The sequence below is a fragment of the Caretta caretta genome, chromosome 8, assembly GCF_965140235.1.
Source record: "Caretta caretta isolate rCarCar2 chromosome 8, rCarCar1.hap1, whole genome shotgun sequence".
Classification (NCBI taxonomy): Eukaryota; Metazoa; Chordata; order Testudines; family Cheloniidae; genus Caretta; species Caretta caretta.
In genome coordinates, this window is record NC_134213.1 from 4,205,181 (window position 1) to 4,232,666 (window position 27,486).

Consider the following 27,486-nt stretch of genomic DNA (forward strand, 5'->3'; position numbering starts at 1 on the left):
GGGGGTTCTTTTGGGGATAGGTAGGATGGGAATTTTTAGGGGACATTCCTAAATGTGTGAATCACTTCCTTCACCGTGAGTCTCTGCAGGATGGAGGTGGGCTCACATTGGGAATGTGTTTTCTAATGACTGGTCAGAACTGCTGCAGGAAGGGACTATTTGTAATTGAAGGCAGGGCACTACAGTTTTGGATTTTTAGGTATGAACCCAAATGGATCCCCTGTCAGGTTGTGTACGGTCATGTGTTGGCCACATTTCAGGTGTGTGACTGGACAGACATTTGTCCTTGGGGGTGTCTGTGAAATGGGCACCTTTGGGGGCAATTATCAAGTCTGCAATCAGTGCAGCTTTTGGTCGCAATCTTGTAATCAGATCTTGAAGTCAAAAGGGCTCCAGCTGGGTGTAGGGGTGAGATCACACAGATCAGCTTGCAGGCTACAGCCTGCTCTCCTCCCTGCTGAAGCATAAGAGCAACCTCCATCAACTTCAGGGAATTAAACTAGTATCCCAGGGAAGGGAGAATTGTGGACCATATTTCTCCCCTTTCATTTTTATGAATTTTTCCAAGGATCAGTACCATAATTCACATGTAAAGTACAATATGGAAGATGAAGCTTCAAAAAATCACACAAGGAATTCTAAAAACACAGCACACTGTGCCCTGAATCCTACAAGAACCATAAAGAATGGATGATGATGGTACCGGAAACAATAGGACCTCAAGGTCAGGTGGAGGGGGAAAAAAAACAGACAAAAGTGTGACAGAGCCATGCTCCCTAGAGAGTACTGAAAGAATTAAGAAAAGGACAAAATACTGATAAATAGGTAAAGAAAAATAGATTTGTCACTAAAAATAAAGAAACCACTATAAATTGTCCTATTCCTCTGTTCAATCTTCACTATTTATACACCGATTCAGAGGAAAGACATTGTTGGCTTCAATGGTAAAGCTCTTGCTAACGTGTGGGGATTCTGTGTAGAGGCAAAGCTATTTTCTGCAGAGGAAAACACAATCCATTTACCTGTCATTTGTGTTTCATGATTTTGTTGTTGTTGTTGCCAGATCTGTGTTTAACCAGGACTTCCGCCTTCCTTCTCCACTTCCTCCTTCTTCAGTGACGTTTACTAACCTTCTGACATCATTCATTGCCATGTCAACGGTTGCATCAGAAACACAGCACTATGACTTCACTGCAGAAGAAACTGAACGGGGAGGAAGAAAATTCCTGTTCAAATACAAATAGCTGAAGTAACAGCTACGGAAACTAAGAAAATGACCAGCTAAGGAAATAAATTTTAATATGAAACTTTCTCCTTTATTTCAGTTCAACATGGAAGTCACACTCAGCTGACAGTCACTTGCCGTGCTATAGAGAGCTATGCTTTTTAATTACACCATAGTGAAAAATAAAAGCTTAATTTTCTCGTTCATTCACTCTGCTAGCGGGTACTAAAGCTTTCATTGACAAACACGGGCACTGACAACAGCACTCGAACAGAGTTTTATTCTAGGGGCAGGGCATTCACTATTGTCTGAACAGAAAATCAACTCAGGCTTTAGGTCATAGTCTAAAGAGATCAGCAATAAAGCTGCTTTATATGTGGAGCCTCGCTGGAGACGCCCAAGTTTGCATTAATTATGTAACTGTTAAAGCCTAGCCCGTTAAAACTTGAGTTCAGTGTTAATAAATGTAAGAGAAAGCTATCTATCTAATTGTCTGCGAAAAGCTGCAGCCCTCATTTCCAAGAATAAGAGAATATTAATCTTCATTTAACCACATGAGGTTGCTGTTTAAGGTCTGAATTTTCTTCGTAGGGGAGAAAAAAACAGAGGAGTGAAGAAGAGAGGGGGAAAAGAGCAAGTGTGATATTAAAATGCTAATGTTGTTTCATTAAATGAATGGTGGAGGATGAGACAAAGATCGGTATTCTCAAAGAATAATTTCTTTAAATACCTTGAGTTCAGATTCCCCTCTAGGCAACATTTCATCTTTCTTCATTAAAAAAATAGTATTAAATTTTATTAAAGAGTCCCAATTAAGCTGGTAACTTGCTTCAAAGAGCATCCAGGCTTAGGGGGATATGTTAAACGTTAATAGAGATGGGAAGATTTGCCAGTAAAGCAGATTTAAAAAACAGCATCTTCCTGACTGGTTCAATTTGGCTCACACACTCCTTCAGGCATTCTCCCAAACTTGATTGATGCTTATTTTGGGAAACAGCACATAAATGCTCAGCTTTAAGGTCAAGTATATTGCAAAGTTGGCTGGTTCAGGTGCAAACTTTTCCTGACGGCTTTGGAACACAACAAAGATCTGCTTTATTTACTAGGAGCAAAGGCATTCCTATTTGGATCCAAGACCAATTTAAATCCAGGGTGACTTCAGACACAGATCTGAAACAAACTGTGTGAATTTAGCTTTTACAAGCAGTATACTTGAGGGGTACTTTAAGTTGCATGTGCCTCCTTCTTGTTGAAATGTTGGTAATAATCATATGAGTCCATAGCATGGGCAGCTGGTACCAAGAGCCTATGGGATACCTGCTCAGAACGCACTCCTAAAAGCAATTGTGGTGGCAGAAAAGTTGATGATATTAACCCATGCTTTAGCTGCACAGTCAGCTTAACCAATTACTGATATCATGGTTTAATATCATCAACTTTTCCGCCATCACAATTGTGTTTTGTCCACACCCAGCTCTCTGCTGAACCATGTTTTTAGGAGAGCATTCTGGACAGGTATCCCATACACACTGTTGGCACCAGGCTACAGACTTCCTTTGCAGCTCCCTCATGCTTTCTTCCTAGGACGATGGCATTTCTTATACAAATCCCTCTCCAGTAAGGGATCTGCCTCAGGGTCAGAGCGACCATTTGAGATCTCGGAGACCTTCCTCCAGTTCAAATGGACACATCCTCCAGTTCCTCCATGTTAATGCTTGACAACATGAAAGCAGAGCATGACTGCAATGGAAGCAGCATCCGGACCACTGAACAGGAGGCAGAGGTAAAGGCAAAGGCCCTTGACGACTCTCTGGGTGCAGTCTGAGTAGAAGGACCTGAGCTACTGCAGCATCCACTCACCCCTGCAAGTGTCTTGGAGAAGCAACAGAAGTATCTGATGATCAAGTGTCAAAGCTGTGGTGTAGTGAACACAAAGCTGCAGGCTGGAAAGCTAGGTTCTCTAGCCCTGACTGCTACTGACTTACTACATGACCCCAGGCAAGTCACTTCACTTCTTTATGGTTATAATAACCCCATAGATAAAATGGGAATCATGATTCTTACCCACCCATGTAAATCGCTTTGCAATCTGTGGATGAAGAAATCTGTATAAGCACAAAGTATTATTATTAATGCCTTGGCACAAATGTTTAGAAGAGGTACAGAACATCAGGTACAGACATGCTCTGAGGCCTTGGAATGACAAGGTTCAAGACTGCTGGCTCCGGGCAAAACTCTGCTGAAAAATTGTAATGAGGGTAGGGAGAAGATCAAGGAGAACATTGTCCTTTGTGGGGATTGCATGCTTCGTGCTTTTAGACAGAATCACCAGGTAAAGAAAACAGACACAGAAAGTCTTCAACACTCCCAGGCCCCTGCTGACCCAGGAGGAGGATGGGAACAGAAATCAAGCCAGGATTTCCCGCATGACAAAACAACGTCAATAGGCCATCATCCCACCCTGGGGAACCTATTCCATTCTGCTCCCATAGCAGGTCTTCTCACCAATCTCTGCTCTATAAAGCCAGCGATTTATGCAGCCATACAAATGTCACATTCCTAGTTATACAGTGATATAGCCGTGCTTTACATGCACAACCTGTATTTCCTTCATTTCTAATGGAATGCTAATTTTACATTCAATTCACAGCCAGATTTAAACAAGACACCCAGTTGTGCATACTTAGGGGTTTTTTTAATCCAAGTGTGTCATATCCCAGGTTAAGGATGTGCTGCCTGCAATGTAATTATGCATTCGGAATAATGCTCATGTTGACTAGGGGCTTATAAATCAATTACCTATTGTTTTATATTTGCTGTCAAAATGTTTTAGAAAAGTAAAGCTTATGCACCACTATAAGTATGGGCCCTGCTGGTGAGGGGAAAGGGATCAGAATACAGTCAAGCTGGCAATTCTGTCGGACGGAACCGCCACCTCTTTCCCATCTGCCTATTGCAACTAGCAATCCAAGCAAAGTATTGAAAACAGAGGAAGGTCGTTTGAGGTAGTATTTCCTGCTAAGGACCTCTATAAGATATAACAGGCCATGTTTCACGAGGACACTAACATACTTACGATGCAGAGCGAGGCTCATGTGCCTTCAGCTCCTCAAGAAATGTATTAATACTCAAGGAAAATAATGGCCTCTCAGGTTTGGCATCCTATATTTTTATATTGGTCTGCCGGTTTCAATGGAAAAATCCATTCTAACGTGGGACTGGCGCACACTGCGATAGTCATATGCATATATGCGATAGTCATACAGCCTAATTCTCCTCTGCTCTCCATTTTACACCAGGCAAACTCCACTGCACTTTATATAATGGGCAAATCCTCAGCATGGAGCTATGGCTATTTACAGCAGCTTAAGTTGTGGTGAATGATGTATGTAAGAGGAGAAACAGGTCCATGTAGAAATATTTGAGTGCACACAACGTGTACTTGTGTCTCAAAAGTGAACGGCTGGAGAAAAAAAGCTCCTCAAAAGTAGTGAAAAAAAAAAAAGATCTCTTCAGCTCTTACGAGCAGTTTTGTTGTTCTGGTGATTTTCATATCATCATCATTTTACTTCCTGGTCCTTTCCCTTTTGTGCACCTTCCGACTCTCCTTAATCAAAAGCTAGCGGCATTCTTTGAGCCATCCTCCGTGGGTGTAAACCAGGACGGCGCCACTGACATCAGTGAACCTACACTGATTTACACTGCCTAAGAATCTGGCCCTTTAGTTTTTCATCCTGGCTCCTCCCTATCCGTAAATGGACATTTCCTTTAGTCCATAACAGAAATCATCTCAGGTGAATTTTAAAATTCACTTCTCCTGTATTGGATCTCACTTGGGTCACTCCGGACCTGGACCCACCAAGTGTTCATTCTGCTTGGGGACAAACACAGAGATCTTACTTGTTCTGGTGCAAAACTATCCTCTTCTTCTCCCACTACTTATGTAAAATGTAGCCCATCAGTCACCCACCTATCCCTGTTCCATGAATGGAGACTGTCAAGGAACTACCACACGGGAATGTAGAGGGGAAGGCAACCATATTTTATGTTTAGATTCATAGATACTAAGGTCAGAAGGGACCATTATGATCATCTAGGCCGACCTCCTGCACAACGCAGGCCACAGAATCTCATCCACCCACTCCGGTGAAAAACCTCTCACCTGTGTCTGAGCTATTGAAGTCCTCAAATCGTGGTTTAAAGACTTCAAGGAGCAGAGAATCCTCCAGCAAGTGACCCGTGCCCCATGCTACAGAGGAAGGTGAAAAACCTCCAGGGCCTCTTCCAATCTGCCCTGGAGGAAAATTCCTTCCCGACCCCAAATATGGCGATCAGCTAAACCCTGAGCATATGGGCAAGATTCACCAGCCAGATACTACAGAAAATTCTTTCCTGGGTAACTCAGATCCCACCCCATCTAACATCCCATCACAGGCCATTAGGCCTATTTACCATGAATATTGAAAGATCAATTAATTACCAAAATCATGTTATCCCATCATAGCATCTCCTCCATAAACTTACGGAGTTTAATCTTAAAGTCAGATAGATCTTTTGCCTCCACTGCTTCCCTTGGAAGGCTATTCCAAAACTTCACTCCTCTGATGGTTAGAAACCTTCATCTAATTTCAAGTCTAAACTTCCCGATGACCAGTTTATATCCATTTGTTCTTGTGTCCACATTGGTACTGAGCTTAAATAATTCCTCTCCCTTTCTGGAATTTATCCCTCTGATATATTTATAGAGAGCAATCATATCTCCCCTCAACCTTCTTTTGGTTAGGCTAAACAAGACAAGCTCCTTGAGTCTCCTTTCATAAGACAAGTTTTCCATTCCTCGGATCATCCTAGTAGCCCTTCTCTGTACCTGTTCCAGTTTGAATTCATCCTTTTTAAACATGGGAGACCAGAACTGCACACAGTATTCCAGGTGAGGTCTCACCAGTGCCTTGTATAACGGTACTAAAACCTCCTTATCTCTACTGGAAATACCTCTCCTGATGCATCCCAAGACCGCATTAGCTTTTTTCAAGGCCATATCACATTGGTGGCTCATAGTCATCCTATGATCAACCAATACTCCAAGGTCCTTCTCCTCCTCCGTTACTTCTAATTGATGCATCCCCAGCTTATAACTAAAATTCTTGTTATTAATCCCTAAATGCATAACCTTACACTTTTCACTTTAAATTTCATCCTATTACTATTACTCCAGTTTACGTGGTCATCCAGATCCTCCTGTATGATATCCCAGTCCTTCTCTAAATTGGCAATATCTCCCAGCTTTGTATCATCCGCAAACTTTATTAGCACACTCCCACTTTTTGTGCCGAGGTCAGTAATAAAAAGATTAAATAAGATTGGTCCCAAAACTGATCCTTGAGGAACTCCACTGGTAACCTCCCTCCAGCCTGACAGCTCACCTTTCAGTAGGACCCGTGTAGTCTCCTCTTTAACCAATTCCTTATCCACCTTTCAATTTTCATATTGATCCCCATCTTTTCCAATTTAAGTAATACTTCCCCATGTGGCACGGTATCAAATGCCTTACTGAAATCTAGGTAAATTAGATCCACTGCGTTTCCTTTGTCTAAAAAATCTGTTACTTTCTCAAAGAAGGAGATCAGGTTGGTTTGGCACGATCTACTTTTTGTAAAACCATGTTGTATTTCGCTTCTACCTCAGATATGGTAATATCTACCTCCATATCCTCATTCCCATTTGTCATGCTACCATTATCCCTAAGATCCTCATTAGCCTTATTAAAGACTGAGGCAAAGTATTTGTTTAGATATTGGGCCATGCCTAGATTATCCTTGACCTCCACTCCATCCTCAGTGTTTAGCGGTCCCACTTCTTCTTTCTTTGTTTTCTTCTTATTTATATGGCTATAGAACCTTTTACTATTGCTTTTAATTCCCTTTGCAAGGTCCAACTCTACTTGACTTTTAGCCTGTCTCACTTTATCCCTACATGTTCTGATCGCAATAAGGTAGCTTTCCTTGCTGATCCCTCCCATCTTCCACTCCCTGTATGCTTTCTGCTTTTTCTTAATCACCTCTCTGAGATGCTTGCTCATCCAGCTTGGTCTACAACTCCTGCCTATGAATTATTTCCCCTTTCTTGGGATGCAGGCTTCCGATAGCTTCTGCAGCTTTGATTTAAAGTAATCCCAGACCTCCTCTGCCTTTAGATCCATAAGTTCTTCAGTCCAATCCACTTCCCTAACTAATTTCCTTAATTTTTGAAAGTCAGCCTTTTTGAAATCAAAAACCCTAGTTGCAGATTTATTTTTGTTAATCCTTCCATTCAGTTTGAACTGAATTAGCTCATGATCACTTGAACCAAGATTATCCCCTACAACCATTTCTTCTATGAGGTCCTCATTACTCACCAAAACCAAATCTAGAATGGCACCCCCTCTTGTCGGTTCAGCAACTACTTGATGAAGGAATCCATCAGCTATCGCATCTAGGAAAATCTGAGCCCTATTATTATTACTAGCACTCATCCTCCAGTCTATAGCTGGGAAGTTAAAGTCTCCCATGATCATGCAGTTTCCATTAGTATTTACTTTATTAAAAACATTAAAGAGGTCTCTATCCATATCCAAATGAGATCCCGGCGGTCTATAGCACACCCCAAGCACTATCCCAGGGGAGGCTCTAATAGTTTTCTTCCCCAATGTAATTTTTGCCCAGACGGACTCTGTCTTGTCCATTTCATCACTTCTTATTTCTTTACATTCTACCTCATCATTGATAGACAGTGCTACTCCACCACCTCTACCTTCATTTCGGTCTTTCCTAAACAGCACATACCCTTCAATAGCGGTAGTCCAGTCATGACTGCTATTCCACCCTGTTTCTGTTATCCCTATAACATCTGGTTTCACGTCCTGCACCAGTAGCTCTAGTTCCTCCATTTTGTTACCAAGGCTCCTAGCAAACATCTTAATTTTTGCTGTTTGGCCTCGCTCACATTCTGTACCCTATTAGGCACGGTCATTCTACAGCCAGTATAACCTATTAGACTGGTATCCACACTGCCCTTCCTCCTTATATACATTCTCCTACCCACGGCTGTATCCTTTCTTACTTTGTTTTCTTCCCTCTCAATGCTAAAATCTGGTGTGGAGATTACCTGGACATCTCCCAACCATCTCCCCCAGATTCCTAGTTTAAAGCTCTCTTAATCAGTTGTGCCAGCCTCCATCCTAGAAGTCTATTTCCTTCCCTACTCAGATGAAGTCCATCCCGAGAGAACTGTCCTCTGTCCATGAATACCTCCCAGTGGCCATACATCCCAAAGCCCTCTTTATAGCACCACTGCCTGAGCCATCTGTTGACAGTCATAATCTTGTCACACCTTTGTTGCCCTTCTCTAGGAACAGGCAGAATCCCACTAAAGATTACCTGAGCCTCGATTTCCTTAAGCGCCTTCCCCAGCCTAGCATAGTCTCCCTTAATACTTTCCAGCGAGAATCTAGCCGTATCATTTGTTCCCACATGAAGGATAATTAGGGGATTCTTTCCTGCTCCCTTTAGGATCTTTTCAACCTCAGGTCTACATCCCGTATCTTAGCACCTGGAAGACAGCATACCCTTCTATTCTCCGGATTAGCTCTGGTTACAGGCCTGTCTATTCTTCTCAGTAAAGAGTCCCCGATCACATAGACCTGCCTTTTCCTGGTGATGGTGCTATTCTCCAGTCTATCCCCTGTTCCCTCTGGCTGCAAGTTCTTTCCATTCCTATTCTCCCTTGTAATCCTCTTCAACCCATCCTGTATCCTCCTGGGGCTCATATTTGGTATAGTCTCCATTGACTCTTCCCCTTTTCCTATAGGACTAGCTGCTCTTCTCTTCTTCCTTGCCCTTCCACCTTCAGTGACTACTTTCTGAGCCTCTTCTTCATTTTCCAACTCTGAAAACCTGTTCTTGAGCTCTATTTCTCCTTCACTAGCCCGTCTTTTCCTCTGCATGGTTCTTTTAGTCACATGCTTCCACTGACCACTTTCCTCACCCAGTCTCCCCTCAGAATTCCTCAGTCCTGCTTCCGTCTGCAAGCCTGAGCTTTTCCCTTCAGATACCTCATGTCTTTGCTCCATAATCTGCTCAAACCCCTTCCTAAACTCAACCAGACTTTCCACCTGCATCTCCAAACCTCAGATCTTTTCCTCCATCAGCTCTATCAGATGGCATTTCATGCAGACAAAACTCTTACCAGGTACCCCCTCCAGGACCATGTACATACCGCAGCTTCCACATCCAGTCATCTTCATTGTGTCTTCCACGACATGAGTCACTCCCACTGCTGCCTCTGTATCTGTCATAGCCTTCCCCCCTAAATCCTGTTAATCGGGAAACAAACACCTCCCCAGGCTGCCTGTAGACTCTGAATTTGTATCTATTTCATCACCCTTCGAGCCCTCATGGAGAATAATCAGAAAGGATAAGTCAGCTAGAAGGTGAATACATGGGAGTAATTGGGCAATGGGTTCTGAACCTGCCTGAAATGTTCCTTTTACTGTAGCTGTTATCTATCAACATGCTTGTGATAGCAAAACATGCTGACTGGGTGTCCGGCTTGATTCAAACAACACAATGCAGTTCGTATTCCATCTCCCTGTCTCTATGCCCACAATCTCCCTATTCTTAAAGATATACCAGAGCTGCCTGGCAGTTTAGCATCATTGTGTTGGTATAGGAGTGTTTGCCTTGAACATTAGACTTCACCTTGCCCAGTTTTGTATATTTTAATAGGAAAGCTGATAGTCATCAGAGCTACATTAAAAAATTAGGTTTTTACTAAAAAAAAAAAAAAGACAATGTTTTGCCTTTGGGCAAAATGAGACCTTTATATTCATGATTTTTTAATTTCATTGACCCCATTTTGCATAGCCTTGTTATCAACTTAAACTGTTTTTTGTTATAATTCCCTAATGTTTGAAACTATTATTTTTGATCACTGAAAATGTCTGTGTTGAGCTGGGGCCAGTGTTGAGCTGGGACGGCAGTGACATCTTTCAGTTATTCCAGAGTCACCATTTCGGGGGACCCCAGACAATCACCAAACATTGGGAGGCAGAAATCCTTCAAGCCCTTCATCTCTGCAAGTGAGGAATAAAACGTGGAAATGTTTGAGACTGAAAAACTAGCCACCCAGAAGATCTCAGCTCCGATAACAGAAATACTTTAACACTCTTCAGGGGAATGAACATCAAGGAGCAGTCTTGCTTTAGTGAGGGGAGACGGTGATCGAAAGAGTTGGAAATTATGTGGCCTAGAGAATGGACCAGAGTATGAAAAAGAAATGGGCCTTGTCAAGGTTCCTTCCCCACTCTGAACTCTAGGGTACAGATGTGGGGACCTGCATGGAAGACCCCCTAAGCTTATTCTTACCAGCTTAGGTTAAAAGCTGCCACCACCAAAGTGTTACACAAAGAACAGGGAAAGAGCCCACTTGGAAATGTCTTTCTCCCCCAAATCCCCCCAAGCCCTACACCCCCTTTCCTGGGGAAGGCTTGATAAAAATCCTCACCAATTTGCATAGGTGAATACAGACCCAAATCCTTGGATCTTAAGAACAATGAAAAAGCAATCAGGTTCTTAAAAGAAGAATTTTAATTAAAGAAAAAGTAATAGAATCACCTCTGTAAAATCAGGATGGTAAATACCTTACAGGGTAATCAGATTCAAAACATAGAGAATCCCTCTAGGCAAAACCTTAAGTTACAAAAAGACACAAAAACAGGAATATACATTCCATTCAGCACAACTTATTTTACCAGCCATTTAAACAAAACAGAATCTAACGCATATCTAACTAGATTGCTTACTAACTCTTTACAGGGATGCATCAGGAGAGGTATTTCCAGTAGGGATAAGGAGGTTTTAGTACCATTATATAAGGCACTGGTGAGACCTCACCTGGAATACTGTGTGCAGTTCTGGTCTCCCATGTTTAAGAAGGATGAATTCAAACTGGAACAGGTACAGAGAAGGGCTACTGGGATGATCCGAGGAATGGAAAACTTGTCTTATGAAAGGAGACTCAGGGAGCTTGGCTTGTTTAGCCTAACTAAAAGAAGGTTGAGGGGAGATATGATTGCTCTCTATAAATATATCAGAGGGATAAATACCAGAGAGGGAGAGGAATTATTTAAACTCAGTACCAATGTGGACACAAGAACAAATGGATATAAACTGGCCACTAGGAAATTTAGATTAGAAATTAGACGAAGGTTTCTAACCATCAGAGGAGTGAAGTTTTGGAATAGCCTTCCGAGGGAAGTAGTGGGGGCAAAAGATCTATCTTGCTTTAAGATTAAACTCGATAAGTTTATGGAGGAGATGGTATGATGGGATAACATGGTTTTGGTAATTAAATATTCATGGTAAATAGGCCCAATGGCCTGTGATGGGTTTTTAGATGGGGTAAGATCCAAGTTACCCGGGAAAGAATTTTCTGTAGTATCTGGCTGATGAATCTTGCCCATATGCTCAGGGTTTAGCTGATCGCCATATTTGGGGTCGGGAAGGAATTTTCCTCCAGGGCAGATTGGAAGGTCCTGGAGGTTTTTCGCCTTCCTCTGTAGCATGGGGCACGGGTCACTTGCTGGAGGATTCTCTGCTCCTTGAGGTCTTCAAACTACAATTTGAGGACTTCAATAGCACAGATATAGGTGTGAGGTCTTTTTTAGGAGTGGTGGGTGAAATTCTGTGGCCTGCATTGTGCAGGAGGTCAGACTAGATGATCATAATGGTCCCTTCTGGCCTAAATATCTATGAATCTATGAATCTATGACCTGCATTCCTGCTCTGGTTCCGGCAAAAGCATCACACGGACAGAGAGACCCTTTGTTTTCCCCCCCTCCAGCTTTGAAGTATCTTGTCTCCTCATTGGTCATTTTGGTCAGGTGCCAGCGAAGTTATCTTAGCTTCTTAACCCTTTACAGGTGAAAGGGTTTTTCCTCTGGCCAGGAGGGATTTAAAGGTGTTTACCCTTCCCTTTATATTTATGACAGTCCTCTAACTCAATGGTGAGATGTGCTGTATATATGTCAGACTTTGGCTTCTGTTGGCCGTGAAGGCTGAACTCATCATTAACCCCAGGCAGTGGCTTTTAATTTACTCAAGGTCTAGACTTGCCTTCTGGCTGCTATAATGACGGCTTGTTCCATAACAATACCTGTTCTACAAAGCAAAATTATGATTAGATCTGATGTTTCGGCCAGGAGGGCACTTGAGCAGTGACAGGAAAAGCAAAATAGGAGGAAGAATGTGTATTGTGCTCCAGAGCCTAAAGATAACCTTGGAGTGGAAACTTCGCCTTTCATGTTATTCTCCTCTCTCCACACAACCACCAGTTTCCTAAGGTGCATTCTGCTGGCTGCAGTTTCATTTTAACATCTTCATGGTGATGAAAACCCAGGCCTGGGTTTTGAGTGTCTTTTTTTTTTTTAAGTAATATCTATAACTTTACTCCTGCAGTGCTGTAGCAGCGTTTACTGAGTGAATCGATTTAAAATTGCTATAATAATACTGCAGAATTCCTTTATTAGTGCTAGAGCACATCATGGAGAATCCGTTAGATTGCCATCCAGGATAATAAATTAAAGGCAGCATTTTACAACCATTCTCTCTTTTGTTCAGTCTCTCTTACAACCACTAGCCCAGCATTGCTATAAATCAGACTAACTATACGAGTCATTTGAAAGAACCTATTTTTCATACCCAGTGGATGTTTGTGAATAACAAGAGAGCGAGAACTGTGGGAAGAGAGGAATGCTACTGAATGGTTAATCTCTGCTTCATGCTGTAATAAAGATAACGGGCCAAATTCTTCTTTCACTCGCACCAGTGTAAATTCAGAATTGCTCCTTTGGGCTCAGTGAATAACTCTGGATTTAGAGCTTGATACTGACTCCTTTATTCAAGCAAATAGCGTATGATCCAAAGGTCACAGAAGTCAATGGGAGCCTTTCCATTGACTTCAATGGACTTTGATCAGACCCATTGTCTTTATTCTTGCAAATAGTCTAACAGGCATTGGGCCCTAACACTGCCGTAACTGAGAACAGAACCCTCCCCAACTGATCCACTGAATTCAGTCCACAGATTATTTATTTAAAAACAAAATGTTCATTCCCAGAAGACTGTGTGGCAGAAGCTGTACATGAACCAATCAAACCTGACGCCAGAAAAAGACTGATCCATGGACAACACTATTACTATTATAGTCTCTTATGTTTTAAGTTTTCTGTTCTAGATTAAGTGTTCTGAGGTGTTTTATTGAATCATTTCTAACAGAACAGAGAGAAAGGTTGTATTTACCAGTTTTACAGTCCTGGTAGTTTCATTCTGTACAACAACATCACAGATCCGGTCGACAACACTATGCACCTCTTAGTCTCCTATTAAAATATAAAATTAACATATTTTATATATCTAACACCACCTTTGGTTTAATTCAAACAATTATACCCTACAAGTTCCAGATTCACTGGTGGCTGCCTTCCCTTTCTGCAGAACTCAAAGAAGAATGCATTAAGGAACATAAGGAGCCAAAACAAAAACAAACAAACAAACAAAGTACACCAGTAGCTTGTCCATGAGATAAAATTAACATCTGATCACCAGAATCAATGTACGGTTGGGTATCTTCTCAAGATCTTTTGCCCTATTACTCCAGCGAGAAAGGCTTGAATGCAGGATGTCTGATTTGTCAATGAGGACCATCCACCCCATTTGGTACATTGTTTCTTTGATTTTCTGGCTAGGGACTAGGTGATCACAAAACTACAGTAAAGCCTGGTCCCTGGCCAAGATTCTCTGAAACTCAGAGAGCCAGTTGGATTCACTAGATCCCAAAATACAGGATGAGTATATAGGGTAAGCACAGTGTGTCAGAATCTAACGTGTACCATGATAATTAGCGGGTGTGTATCTCTTGGGAGTTACCCTAACTCATTCACTAAAGAAGGATTTTTCCCAGAGCAACAACTGCATCCTAGGATTTCCTTGCTACAAACCCATGCTGGAAACATTCTGAAGTAGTACATGCATGAAACCACTGTTGACTCTACTTGGTGCTGTTAACCCCATCACACCTGAATTATTTTCTACCACACTCAGAACAGGTCACATTCATGTGACCCTTAGGGGTCAATGCAACATTTCTGCCCTCTTCATTTTCAAAGTGTCCCACTTTCCCCTTTGCTACAAGGATCACAATAATAAACTGCTCCAATGATGCACTCATTGTCAATCGCACAGTAATACAGCAGAGGAGGGAAGCTTTGATTACACACATGTTATAATCAATAAATTGGTACCATTGCCTCTTCCTTGGCCTTCCCCCCAGCTGCAGTGCCATTAAATGATGATGCAGCTGTCTCAAGTGAGATCAGTCCTCTGAGTAATTCACACACGGAGTCAGTGTTTCCCCATCAAGGCTTTGTGACATGGTACATTCTTGAGACTTTAAAGTTGGGGAAACTACCAGAAATGGGGGGAAAGCAACAGCTTGGGCTATGCGGAGGGGATTTGTAATTAAACTGAGCAAATTGCTTCTGAATAAAGCACTGTCTTCACCATCCCGCTAAAAGGCTTTTTACTACTGAGTGTCCATTTCAGTCTATTAAACAGTATTAAAAACGAAATTTTAATCTACCCCTAGGTAGTAGCAGTCTCAGCAATACGCTTCCATTCGGTGTACATAAAATTTTGAAGAAGAAACAACTGCACATAATTCAGACCATAAATTGTCAACTGCTGCAAGCAATTCCCTTCTCCTGCCATTGATATTTAAAAGAGCACAGCACCCATTTATGGTGGATGAACTACTGCAGCTAATCTGACTCCATGCCTCGGAAAGGACAAATGCATCACTCTAACCTCTCTCCCCTTGGGGATGCAATCTTAAACATATCCTTGCTTTTTTACGGTCTTATCTGAGAGGACCACATTTTCATTAGCCTAGGGCCTTTCTACTGGATCACCCTTCTCCTCATCTAGTTCATTTGCCCACTGGTCTCTTATTCTTAAATCTACTCCTGATCTTATGTGCCATCTCTTATACTCCACCAAAAACTGCCATCAAAATTCAGTGCAAGTCTATTGTTTCTCTCCCAAGGTGACACAATGGAGAAATGCCAGCTGAGGTTAGCCCTAGCTCTGCGAAGTAGAGTGTTCCAATTCTGTGCTCCTTCAACCTTAAAATGCTTGTAGAAAGGGTAGCAACTTCATGTTTCACTTCCTGCCCACAGGGCCCAGACAGAGTTCAGCTCATTAGTTCATCTGTCTGGGTAATGTACACTTCTCTTTGTATGGCTGGGGAATAAAACAACTTTTCACAAACAAACAACAAGTCTTCTATTGAACAAGACAAAGGGGGAAATCTCAGAGCTCCCTCTTCCTGCCAACTTCTACAGTTCCCAGTTTGAGCCTCCGCACAGCAGCATAAGAATAGCCATACTGGGTCAGACCAAAGGTCCATCTAGCCCAGTATCCTGTCGTCCGACAGTGGCCAATGCCAGGTGCTTAAGAAGGAATGAACAGAACAGATAATCATCAAGTGATCCATCCCCTGTCCTCATTCCCAGCTTCTGGCAAACAGGCTAGGGTCACCATCCCTCCCCATCCTGGGTAACAGCCATTGATGAACCTATCCTCCATGAACTTATCTAGTTCTTTTTTGAACCCTGTTATAGTCTTGGCCTTCACAACATCCTCTGGCAAAGAGTTCCACAGGTTGACTGTGCACTGTGTGAAGAAATGTCCCCTTTTGTTTGTTTGCTGCATGGAATTCCCTTCACAACCTACCATGTCACTTTCAATCTAAGTAGACAAGAAAGACAAAGGGTGGAAGAAATACCTTTTTATAGGAGGGATAGCTCAGTGATTTGAGCTTTGGCCTGCTAAACCCAGGGTTGTGAGTTCAATCCTTGAGGGGGCCATTTGGGATCTGGGGCAAAAATTGGGGATTGGTCCTGCTTTGAGCAGGGGGTTGGACTAGATGACCTCCTGAGGTCCCTTCCAACCCTGATATTCTGTGATTCTGTGAGAATGAGGAGTGAGGCACTGAAAGATTTAATAAACATACATTGAAGACAGGGACCCATTTCACATAGTTCCTTTTCTTTTTGGAAAAAAGGAACTTCAGATGCTTGGATTGGCTGAAATTTGGATTAATGCTGATGTGAATTCTGCTTCACACTTTGTAGGTTATTTTGCTTTGCCAATTGACTATTAGCTTTGTTAGCCACTTTAGCACCCTAAGTACAGTGATCTAAGAACACTAGCAAACAAAACCTAAGTTCCAGCTCTCACGAAAAAAATCACAAATTCAACAATACGTGCAAACACCAAAACAAAAAAACAATATTAAGAGCATGGTAGATTCGAAAAGTGACAATGGAAGCCACAGTTAAAGCTGAAGCATGTTATCTTTAGCTTTGTTTACACTTAAAAAAATATCTGCTGTTTGTTATTAAGTGCATTCAAAACTTGGAGATGTGAATCCACCTAGACGCACACTATAGAAGTGACCTATATGGACCCTGGCAACATGAAACTTAGTTCATGGCCTTCATTCTGTCCCCACCCCACAACTCTCCATAGGTTGCTTTCACATATGCTGTCCCATCCACTTCATCCTCCCCGACTGACTTTCACTTTAACTCTCATGTTAAAAACTAAACATGGGCCTGCACCATGAAGTCTGAATATGGATTAGAACTTTCAAAGCTCAAAGAGGTTTGGATCCAGCATCACTATTCCAACCCATGTTACAGAGATAGCTGAAATCGAATCCAGATCCAAACTGCCCCAGTGTTTGAGGAGATCTGGATCCAGTAGTCTGTTTCAAATCCACAACTTATAGAAACTAACTAGCCTCCAACCTAGAATCCTTCATATAACTGATTCTCTCTGTGTGATGGATGGCATGTAAAAAAATTATTATGGGTAGAATCTGGGTGTGTAATTTCCATTAAATTTAATGGGAACAGGGCATCTAAATCCCACCTTTGAAAATCTCAGACAATATTACTAATACTCTTCTAGTACATGATAGGAGAGACATGGCTCTCTAGCTATTAGTAATGTGGTTATGTATTATGTAGCTTAAACAACACGTTGTGCATTGGCAGGCTTGCTCGTAGCTCATTTTGTCACAAACTCCAGAGCTAACGGGAGATCAGGGTATAGGTCTTCATTAAAAAAAGAAAAGCAGTCTGTTAGCATTGGTGCATTTTCTCGCATGGCAATTTCCACAAGAGAAAAATACTGTCTTTGTTGTGATTATTTGAGAATTGTTTCATTTTTACAGCAATCCTCAATACGTAGTGCAGAACATCCAGTGTAACAGATGTGACCATAGTGCAGTGCCACACAAGGACATCAAAGGGAAGAATTTTTCAAGGGTCATTGTAGACTTTGCTGACTGTCAGAACAGCCAGATTACTACCACAGTCAATTTTTCATCAGCATTCTGCTTTATTTACTGAAACTGGCTGGATTTAGTGTGCCTGGCTGGAAAAAGAATGCTTTTTTATTTCGCTCAAGTAGTGCAGGTTTCACTGGGTAATGCTGTAAATCTCACCTGATGGCAAGTCTCCTCATCTTCACCTTACAGGCCCTTTTCAGATCATACCAACCTGAGAAAGCCAGGGGGAAAACAGAAACCTGAGGCAGGTTACCTGGGCAGATGGGGAGAATGGTGGGGTTTTCATACTGTTTTAACCTTCATGCTTTTGAGAGGGGGTAGAAGAGGCCTTTTATAATTTGGTTCTTTTGATTACTGGAAAGGTATAATTCCTCATAATAAATCTGATTCTGCTCAACACTTATTGCTTTACTGCTAAGTTTCCTGAGCTGAGACATACCTACCTCTTTATGGTTGAGAGTTATGCACATGTGGGTTCATGGATTTAGAGACAGACTTAAGGAGGCTGGCTTTTCATTCTTTTTCCACCACTACTCTGGGGAGGCTTCCCCCTTTTTGTGCATACTTGATTAACTGCAAAATCCAGTCATCCTCTGAAGGCCTGCCTATAGCTCATGTGGACTTAAGAGGCACTACTTAATTCCGAATGGCAGTGCTGTACGCATTCAGACTTAGTTACCATGTGCTACTCATCCAGCTTAAGGGAAAAATAAAAGCAACATTGTGCGTCTGTCTTCTCCATGCTTCAGCTGCAGGATTAAACAGCTTGCTTGGGCCTTCTACACGCAGAGCTAAAAACATACATATTGCAGTGCTGCTTTTTAAAGTTCAGGTTTCCTCCCATTGAGTTTTAAAAGGTTTTTTTGTTTTGTTTTATTTTCTTGTTTTTACGAGCAGGATCCCGGTCCGAGCACAGAGGCCTCTCTCATTCCAGCCCCTTTGGGAAATGGAGACAGCAATCCTTCCGGGAAATCAAGCTCTTTCACAGAATGTTTTGATTCCCCATTGCAGCTTGTTTCAGAAACTACAACAGGCTGAGAAATAGGCCGCCTGTGGCGCAGCAGGGAGGTGTGAAGAAGGCCGCCAGGTACGAGCGAAGGAGGCAGGACGTGTGGAGCTATGGTGACACAGTGGGCAGAAAGGAATGGAAAGGGCTTCTGCTGCACCTTGGCAGATCCTACAACTTCATCGCTCCAAGTTACATAAGCACAGAGCCTTGTTCCTTCTTTTCCAGCCGTGCTCTGGTTTCACAGGTATCTCTCAATGGGAAGCTACCACAGAAAAGTCCCACGAGAGAGAATGAAAAATAGCCAGGGTCCTGGCAAGGCTGCAGCACTCTTCATACCTCTCAACTGTACCTCACTGCAAAGTCCACGTTGCATTCATCCTAGTGCCGAAGGGGGCAGCTTTGTGGTCATCGAACTATGCAGACTCTCTGAATCCACAAGTTCCAAGCTAAGCAGCGCGGACACAGCTCTTCATCCTTCCAAGATAAATCAATTGAGTTTCCTGTGATTTACTGCGTGGGAACCTTTCAAGTAAGAGCTGAGCAAGGGCCTGGTCCAAACTTCATCGGCGCGAATGAACAGACAGATCCCCTTTAACTTCAGTGGGCTTTGAATCGAGAGACAACTGAAATCCTGCCTGTTTTGGGTGTAGATGCTATGGAACTCTTCAGAAGAGTTCGGCCTTGCCTGGTATTGTACCCAGATTTCTCCTCCTGCCTATGGTCTGAATGCCATTGCAAATGTACATCATGAGCATAGCCACTGGCATCTGATGGAGCTCAGTTGGTCGGGAGCAGTGATATCCGTCATGCACCTTGACCCATGTTCACCTCTCCAATGCCTTTCATTGGGCTCTCTTCATGGGATAATGGAGCAAGCCATCACACAACATTCAGATGTTGCTGCCCTGCAGGAAAATTGGGAAATTAAAACAAATCCATCCATTAGCTTGATTGGCTAGCCAAAGACATACAGCGTTTTAGTGAGAGTCGGCTAGGAAAAAAGTGAAAACTTTCTGCTTTGGGGAGGAGGGGGGGGTTATTATTTGCCGCTAGAAATCTTGCAGCCCTTATTTGTGTAAAACACATTAACTTCAATATGGGAGTTTTGCCCAAGTGAGGCCTGCTAAAGACTTCAGGATTTTGCCCAACTATTGCATCTCAGTGTGACTCCAATATATAACAGAATGGCTCTCCAGCTGCATTCATATTAGTCTGACTCTAGTTTAGAGGAAGCCGGTATGCTGACAACACCATGCCAGCAGGAGACATCTGTGAGTGACAGAAATGTGTCTGGTTTAGGATGCTAGAATTAGTCCTTTTCTCTGGAAGTACCACAGCATGAGAGCTGTAGAGGAAGGGGTGAGGCTAAGGAATGAAATGGGTAATGCAGACAAGTGGAAATGCTAATGGTCCTTCACTTCTTCAAGCAGACAGCACCCAATTCCCTATGCCTATGGAAGGGTGGGATCCGTATGTTTCTGCTGTGCTGAGAACCAGATGCCCCTCCACTGCCTCCTCTGGGAGCACCGAGAAGGACTGCGGTGGGGGCGCGGTGACTTGGTCTACGTGCAGATCCACTGGCCACAAACACCACCTGGTGTTGTAATAAAGCCTACAACCTGAGTGTGCAGAAATCTGTACCCTGCCTCCTTGTTGTGGATAGTGCGGTGGAGGGTACTGGACAGCTGTCCAACGCCCTTTAATTCAGGCTTTGTGCAAAAGAGCAGCATTTCGCCCACACTGAGTATGTATCTTCACAAGTTACACAACATAATTACAAGTAATTAAAGGGGAGTAAAAAGGCTTATACAGCCAGTGTGGCCTCGGGACACCTCAAAGAAGCAGATACTTACATCCTCAGATCAATTATTTTCTTTTCTTTGAAGACAAAAGATGAAAAGCAGGAGCAGCTGATTTTATTTTTTTATCTCCCCGACATTTTCTGCCTTTATATTTGGTTGATAAAGCAGAGGAAAGAACCAGTTCTGGATAAAATGTCAGAGACTTCAGCTGCTCTACCTCTGTGTTCCAGTGAGGCAAAGGGCTCATGAGACACAGAGGGAATTAAGGACAGAGGTGCCAAAAAGGATTCATTCAGGACAGAGCCATGATAGGAGGAGAGTGTGGAATAAGCGTTTTCTTCCCATTTGAGATGTACTTTGAATTCTCTCAAGGCCACTCATGCCCCAGGTTGGAACCAAGCAGTCCGCAAGGCACGGGCAAGGTCTAGCTGGTTAGAACCCAGCACAAACAAGATACCTATGTATCTATTCTCCTGTCACCCTTCTGCCCTTAATGTCTACACCTGGGTCTTACTTCTTGATCCTTTTTCTGCCCTATCCCAGACAAACTTGGTTTTGTGATAGAAACAGCAGGTTTTCCAGTTGGCGCAATCTATTTTCCTACACGAAGCTTTTTTGAAAAACAGTATTTACCACCATGAGCTTTCTACTCTTATCAAGACAGTGTCTAGTGTTCCTGTTACTAGACTAAGTCAGTCACATCATGTTGTTGGACCTTAAATCTCCGCTTTGAAGACTGGTTATTAAAACTCAGAAGTGCTTCTGCATAATAGGGAATGACACAAATGGGAGGAATCGGCCCACTCAGAACGTTTGGTTTTCTTTTCTTTCCATACCTCTAAATTATAGTCAAAGCAGCCTGGCTTCAGCCTGCAACTACAGCACTGTGGCTGCTAGAAAAAACAAAACAGCTATCTGTATATTCTGCAACACTCCGTCCACTTTGGCTTATTTCCACAAGAGGGCAGAGTCTAAAGTTTTGTGGTTTGTTTGCTATTATGCATTGAGGGTAGATGACTGTAGAGTAACTATTTGGCTGTAAAGTGATGTCAGCTCATGTATTATTCACCTATATCGGTTCAAAGAATATTGTGATTAAAGTGCTATCCACAAGTGTATATTGCTTGACTGTATGTTATGCTTGTCTACACAGAAATCATGTAGTCCCAATCTATCCCTGCTGCATTGCTGCTCTGTGCAGTTGCATAACTTGGCTCTTTGCATAGCGAACTAAGGTCCAATTGCTGCTCTTAACAAGGAAGTTGCTCAGAATGAGTAAATAATCAGTGAAATACTCACTAGATTTTGGTCTGACCATTCATCTATCTCCCCATCCTTCCATACCCAAGAGCTGTTACTATATGCAACAGGATACAAATGAATTGCTGGATTTCATTATGAAAAGCTTCCTTATTTCTCATGGTAAAAATAGTAAGAACAAAATGTACGCGTTCCTATTTTCAATAGGACCTGCTCTTTACTTAGGAGATAAAGCACAGAGAATACAGATCATTAAGAAAACAAACCTCCTGAACAATGCCCCTATCTGAGTTCACCAGGTAGGGTACTCTCTGCTTCATCAGGCTTCTGCAGCAGCTGCCCTCTGACTTGGTGAAAATGTCCGAAGACCCGAAGCAGAGTAGCTCCTTTTACAACTTTCCTGTTCTTCTGTCCAGTTCTCCTGGATCAGCCTCCTCAGCTGATCACAGACCAGGTGACTTTGTTGCCCGTCAGTCTCTACCTGACAAACCAGCTCTCCTTACTGGGAGCCTGTCCATTTTCTAGGATGTTTGTATTTGAACAGAGGACCATCCAGAGATCAATGACCCCCTACTGTCAGACCTGTATCACTAACACCTGGCATTTACATCCAACATGGAGATAAAAGAACAGTGAAGGCATAGGGCTGCACGTACAAAATTGAGTTTCCAGTTTGGTACAGATACATAGAGATAGTTCATAATGTCACAGAGAATTTATAAATTGTATAGACATATTCCTCAAGTCACAGTGTGCGAAAGTCCAAGGAACATGCAGGGCACAACTGAGGTGGCATTATTTAGCAGAGCTGTTTGGGAGAATCTTGCACTGTACCTGGCCTCCACACTGTGTCTAGGTCTAATATGCACTATCAGTTCCTTGCTTTCCTGAGAGCCAGTCACTTGCAAACCAAAGAATTAAAAAAAATATATCCAAAGGTCTCGGTTTAATCAAGCAGCTTTATGGCACTGTAGGGAAAACCTCTCATCTCATTGTGTTCTTTGAACACACACACACAAAAGCTAGGGAGAAATATGAATATAATGCTCCAATAGTCAGTCTTATTGTACACATAACAATATTGAATTGTGATCTATTGAAGACTTAATCTTTGAATTGGTACCAACTTTTATTTGGCAGCCAAACTTATGCTACAGGGAAGAAATATATGAACTCCCAGATAGTCTCAGTGTCTAAGTGGAATGTTCCATTGCTAAAGTAATAAGAGATGAAGAATCAGAATAATTCTTTACCCACTGTCACAACCCTAAACTATCCACTAGCCACCCTACCGGTAGGCAGCTCCTCGTGCTGAGTTACCACCATCTTTTGAAGACATGCAAAGTACTGTGTACTCCGTGGGGTGATGTTGTAAATGACTGTGGGGTTACTTTTCAAGCTGTAGCAACATGCCCTCCAAGTACTGCTGTGGAATGGAAGGGCCGGGATGATTTCACCATGAGAAGCGCAATTTAAGTTTCATGCAGGAGTTAGGGAATCCAGTTCTGCACATGGATGTACAAAAGCCAGACTGAGGGGCTGGAAATAGGAATGTGGAATACCAGATATCAACATGAGGGCTCCAAGACAGAAGCAACTGCCCTATCTTAGTGCCCCTCCTTTTGGAAATGTAACACACAAAAATACACCCACCTGAAAGTGCTGGTACCAGGGGCTCCGGAACAGGCATGGCCAGGGGGCCATGGCTCCCCAACTTTTAAAAGTAGGAGGGCTATACCCTCCCACTGTTTACTGGCCATAAGGGTGCGTGGCGGGGGAGGGAGTGGAGAGGAGAGGAGAAAGGGGGGGGGTTAGGGAGGGTGAAGAGGCAGCATGGGTGCAGGGCCTTGGGGGAAGGGGCGGCGGCTCGGGGGGAAGGGGCAGCGGCTCGGGCACCCCAACTTTTAAGATACTTCCACCACTCCTGGCTGGTACCCAGACAATCAGCCCATGTTCATGTGTCTCTGACTAATACTGCAAGTGGGTACTCCAAGGCTAAGTGGCCATTACATGGAAAAGGGAACAGTAGGAGAGGCATAATGTAGCCCTGTGACTAAGGATAATACAGCACAAAGATGAGACAGACCTTTATGCAAGGTCCCAAACTGGCATCTGAAGCAGAGCCCCCGGCACTGAAGGTCAGCTCCTTTAGATAGAGATGACCTCTCCAGGCTCCCTTCCAGCCCTACAGGTCTAGGATTATCCTATCACCTTCATTACTGGATTGCACTTCAATTTCAGTGCTGCAATGGAGTGCACCAGCAGACTTCCTTTGAAATGTTACCATTCAGATGATGTGCCTGGTACATGCACCAGCATCTGATGTGAATTTTGCCCATGGCTTTGCCTTCTCCACTCCCGGTTTGGGATGCTCTGCTATCCAGAGGGGGTAGAGAGGGAGCAGTCTCAGAACTTTCTGGAGTGCAGGGACGGAAATTATAGCGGACTCATATGTGGCCAACATACCAGGTAGGCCAGGCCCCCTGGATCCTCTACACCCACCAAACTCATGGAAGAGCCAGCAACAATCTGCTTCTATGGTAGCAGATGTCTGAAAAAAACTTTGAAAATGTAGGTGAAATCCTGGCCCCTCTGAAGTCAACAGCAAAATTCCCATCAACTTGAATGGAGTTGGGATTTCACACCATAAAGTGAAAAGAATAAGCTTCCCTTGTCACCAATGTACTTTAAAATTTAGTGAGAAACAGTCAATATTTGCATAGGGGCCTTAAATGAGGTAATTGTGTCAGGACCTGAATTTATTGTCTGTGCTATTTAATCCCTGCAGCTTTATACATCTTTACTAGAACATAGGTAGCACTTTTCAAAGAGTCAGTTGACGGATGGGACGGATATGGGTAAACAATCATTAACTACCAGAATTAGAATGCAGTCATAACTTTCTGACTGAGGGAGTACAAAGTTGTTGGCAATGCCTTCCTACTCCTAAATGTCCAACACCACCCCTCTATCGGATGCCTATCTTTGCTCCTAATCATGTTGTTGCCAAGTCCCGTTTCTGGTACTTTGTGTCTTAGCTGAAGAAGTCTTCTGGAGAAATTGTGTACTGTAGACAGGTATTTGAAAAGTCCCCTTTCCGGGTGAAAAACTTTGGTATCTGGCTACGCTATGATTCTCGTAGTGGACCCCCCAATATGTACAGGGAATACAGGGACTTGACAACTGCTGGTGCTGTTACACAGTGCTACCGTGATATGGGTGCCTGCCATCGTGCCCATGCTTACTCTATTCAGATCATGAAGATTGAGGAGATTGCTGCTAGCAAGTGCCATAGATCTGCAGTCAAGCAATTCCATGATTCGACAATCAAGTTCCCTCTGCCACACAGAGTTCTGCGTCGTCAGCACAAACCACATTTCACCACCAAGCGATCAAATACATTCTTCTAAATGCAAGAACCTTCTGTTTACTCTGTGTTACAATAAAATTCTTATTGGAAAAAAAACCCCTCTGCTCCCAGGAGACCATTTTCATTCCTCCGCTGTGTTTTTGCCCTCTCTCCTCATTTATTAAAACTGTATCAAATGCTTAGCAAGTGGACTTCAAGTTCGAAGCTGAAGGATGATGTATTTGTAGCTAATGGCCTCTCTCAGCAACTGGCTAGAAAGGAGGTGGTAGCATTAAACAGCAAGATAGACTGTACTAGGAAAGTGCTGGGAAGAGAATGGAGTGAGGGAAGATGGCATGAAAGGAAAACAAATACAAGACCGAGCCTCACAGGTTGAGAAAAATAACTGGAGAAATATCAATGATCTACAATAATTGGGCAAAGCACAGTCCATTGCGACCGGCCTGGGACTAACAAGCAGGAAGCGATGGATTGACTGATCACGGAAAGTTAAGGCAGCCCAGGCCTTCTACTATTGGCATCAGTGAAAACTGGTTCAGGTCCATAAAGTCTACAGCCATATTGAGTGTGCTTCTCAAGATTCAGTCATTGTACATTAGTTGCCTACCGTATCTTTCAGTTGTCCACTTTCTACCTAAATGTCTTAGTCCACCAACACACACACACACTCTCACGCTTCTGTCTTTTACAGGAAAGGGCATAACACCACCATCACAATACTGAGCTCATGACATGGCAGAAAATAGTGTGATATAAAAGCCATCGGCTAATTGCAGTGAGCAGAGTGATTATGGTGTGTGACATTTCATGATGTCTTGTGATACTGAACAAGGTAATTCAGCAGTTAGCTCAAGAAAGCCCTGTGTACAGTCAAATACAATCCCACTAGATCACAAATAATGCTGTTAAGAATGCTGCATAGATATAGGGTCAAACTCTGCTCTCAGAAACACGAGTGCATCTCCATTCACCTCAGAGTAATTGAGAGCAGACTTTGGACCTCACCGTATATCACAGAAATACTGGGCAAAACTCTCTCCTCATACTTGTTACCCCCACTGACCACTATGTATGTAGAGAGCAGGATTTGGCCTGTAACTAGATATATTTCTAGGCATCTCCAATAGCATAGTTGCTCCAAATTTTTCTGGGCATTCCTCACCTTAGAGGACAAACCAAGCATATAACAACCAGCATTCCCACCATCAATGATCATTTCAGACCATGATCTTGTTTGGTTACCTGGCAGTGGTAAACACTGAGTCATGTTGAATTCTAATTAGGCTAATCCTGTAGAGATCAAAAATGAAAAAGAAACTTGTCTGGACTGCTCTAGCTATACACTGAGACAACAGACAGCTAGAATTTATCACGAGGCACATCCACCATGTGTCTAAAACCATTTCTTCCATCTCTCTCTCTCTCTCTCTCACTGCCCAAGGATACATTGGATTAAGTGTTCAAAGAGGATTCAATCTGGCCTCTGAAACTTTCAATGCAAAACTCTAGCACTGTTTAAAACCCACCCTGTAAAACTGCATGTGCCAAACGTTGCAAAGACAATGTTTCACAAGTAGGATGTAAAAAAAAATAGAATGTGTGTGTGTAAACAGGGTAGCAAATGTATAAAGTATCTGACTTGTTTTTTGCACAGAAGAGCCTGCACATACATAAAAAAGTTTCCCATCCAAAACTGAGGGCTTCATTTTACAGAGTACAATAGAAAATGTGGCCTTTGTGCGCTTTCTGTTTGGGAAGTTGTTAGAAAAATATTAGAAGTGAGAAAAATAAATGTTTGCTTTGTAAGAATAAATATCTTATCTCACAACTGAATGTGAGCATTTTGACATATATTGTTATTCTAGTTGCAGTAATGACCACGCTTCCCTTTGTTTTAGCCTATCTAGACTAAAGTAAGCTCAGAGTATTCCCATTTTTACTTCCCAGTCATATCTGTAAGATGTTGACATCTAGAGAGAGTTTCATTTGTTAGCAAATATTGAATTACACCTCCAGGAGTGTTTTGTCCCAGCTGCTACTTTAAGAAACCAAACATTGTTGATCGTTATCCGTTATTTGCCAAATTTAAGGTATTTATATCTACAAAACTAAGAGCTGATCATAAACTTTTGGGCAGAATTTTTCTTCCTCCCCAAAACAGGTTTTTCATAACATGAAAGTTTTCTTGAAAAATCTCCAATTTTGTCAGCGTTTTGCCCTAGATCAGGTTGGCAGCAACCTGTGTGTGTGTGTTCCACCTTCCTCTGCAGCATGGGGATGCGGGTCACTTGCCAGGATTATCTGGGTTTATCTCACTTAATCATTTCCCTGACATTGCAGGGGCCTCTGGCACTGGTGCACCTCGGTCCCT

General features: G+C 42.7%; 1 pseudogene; it reads left to right on the top strand.

Annotated features, from left to right (window-relative positions):
* Window positions 1-2,948: 2,948 nt before the first annotated feature.
* Window positions 2,949-25,211, top strand: LOC142073048 (large ribosomal subunit protein eL20 pseudogene; annotated as a pseudogene).
* The last annotated feature ends 2,275 nt before the right edge of the window (window positions 25,212-27,486 follow it).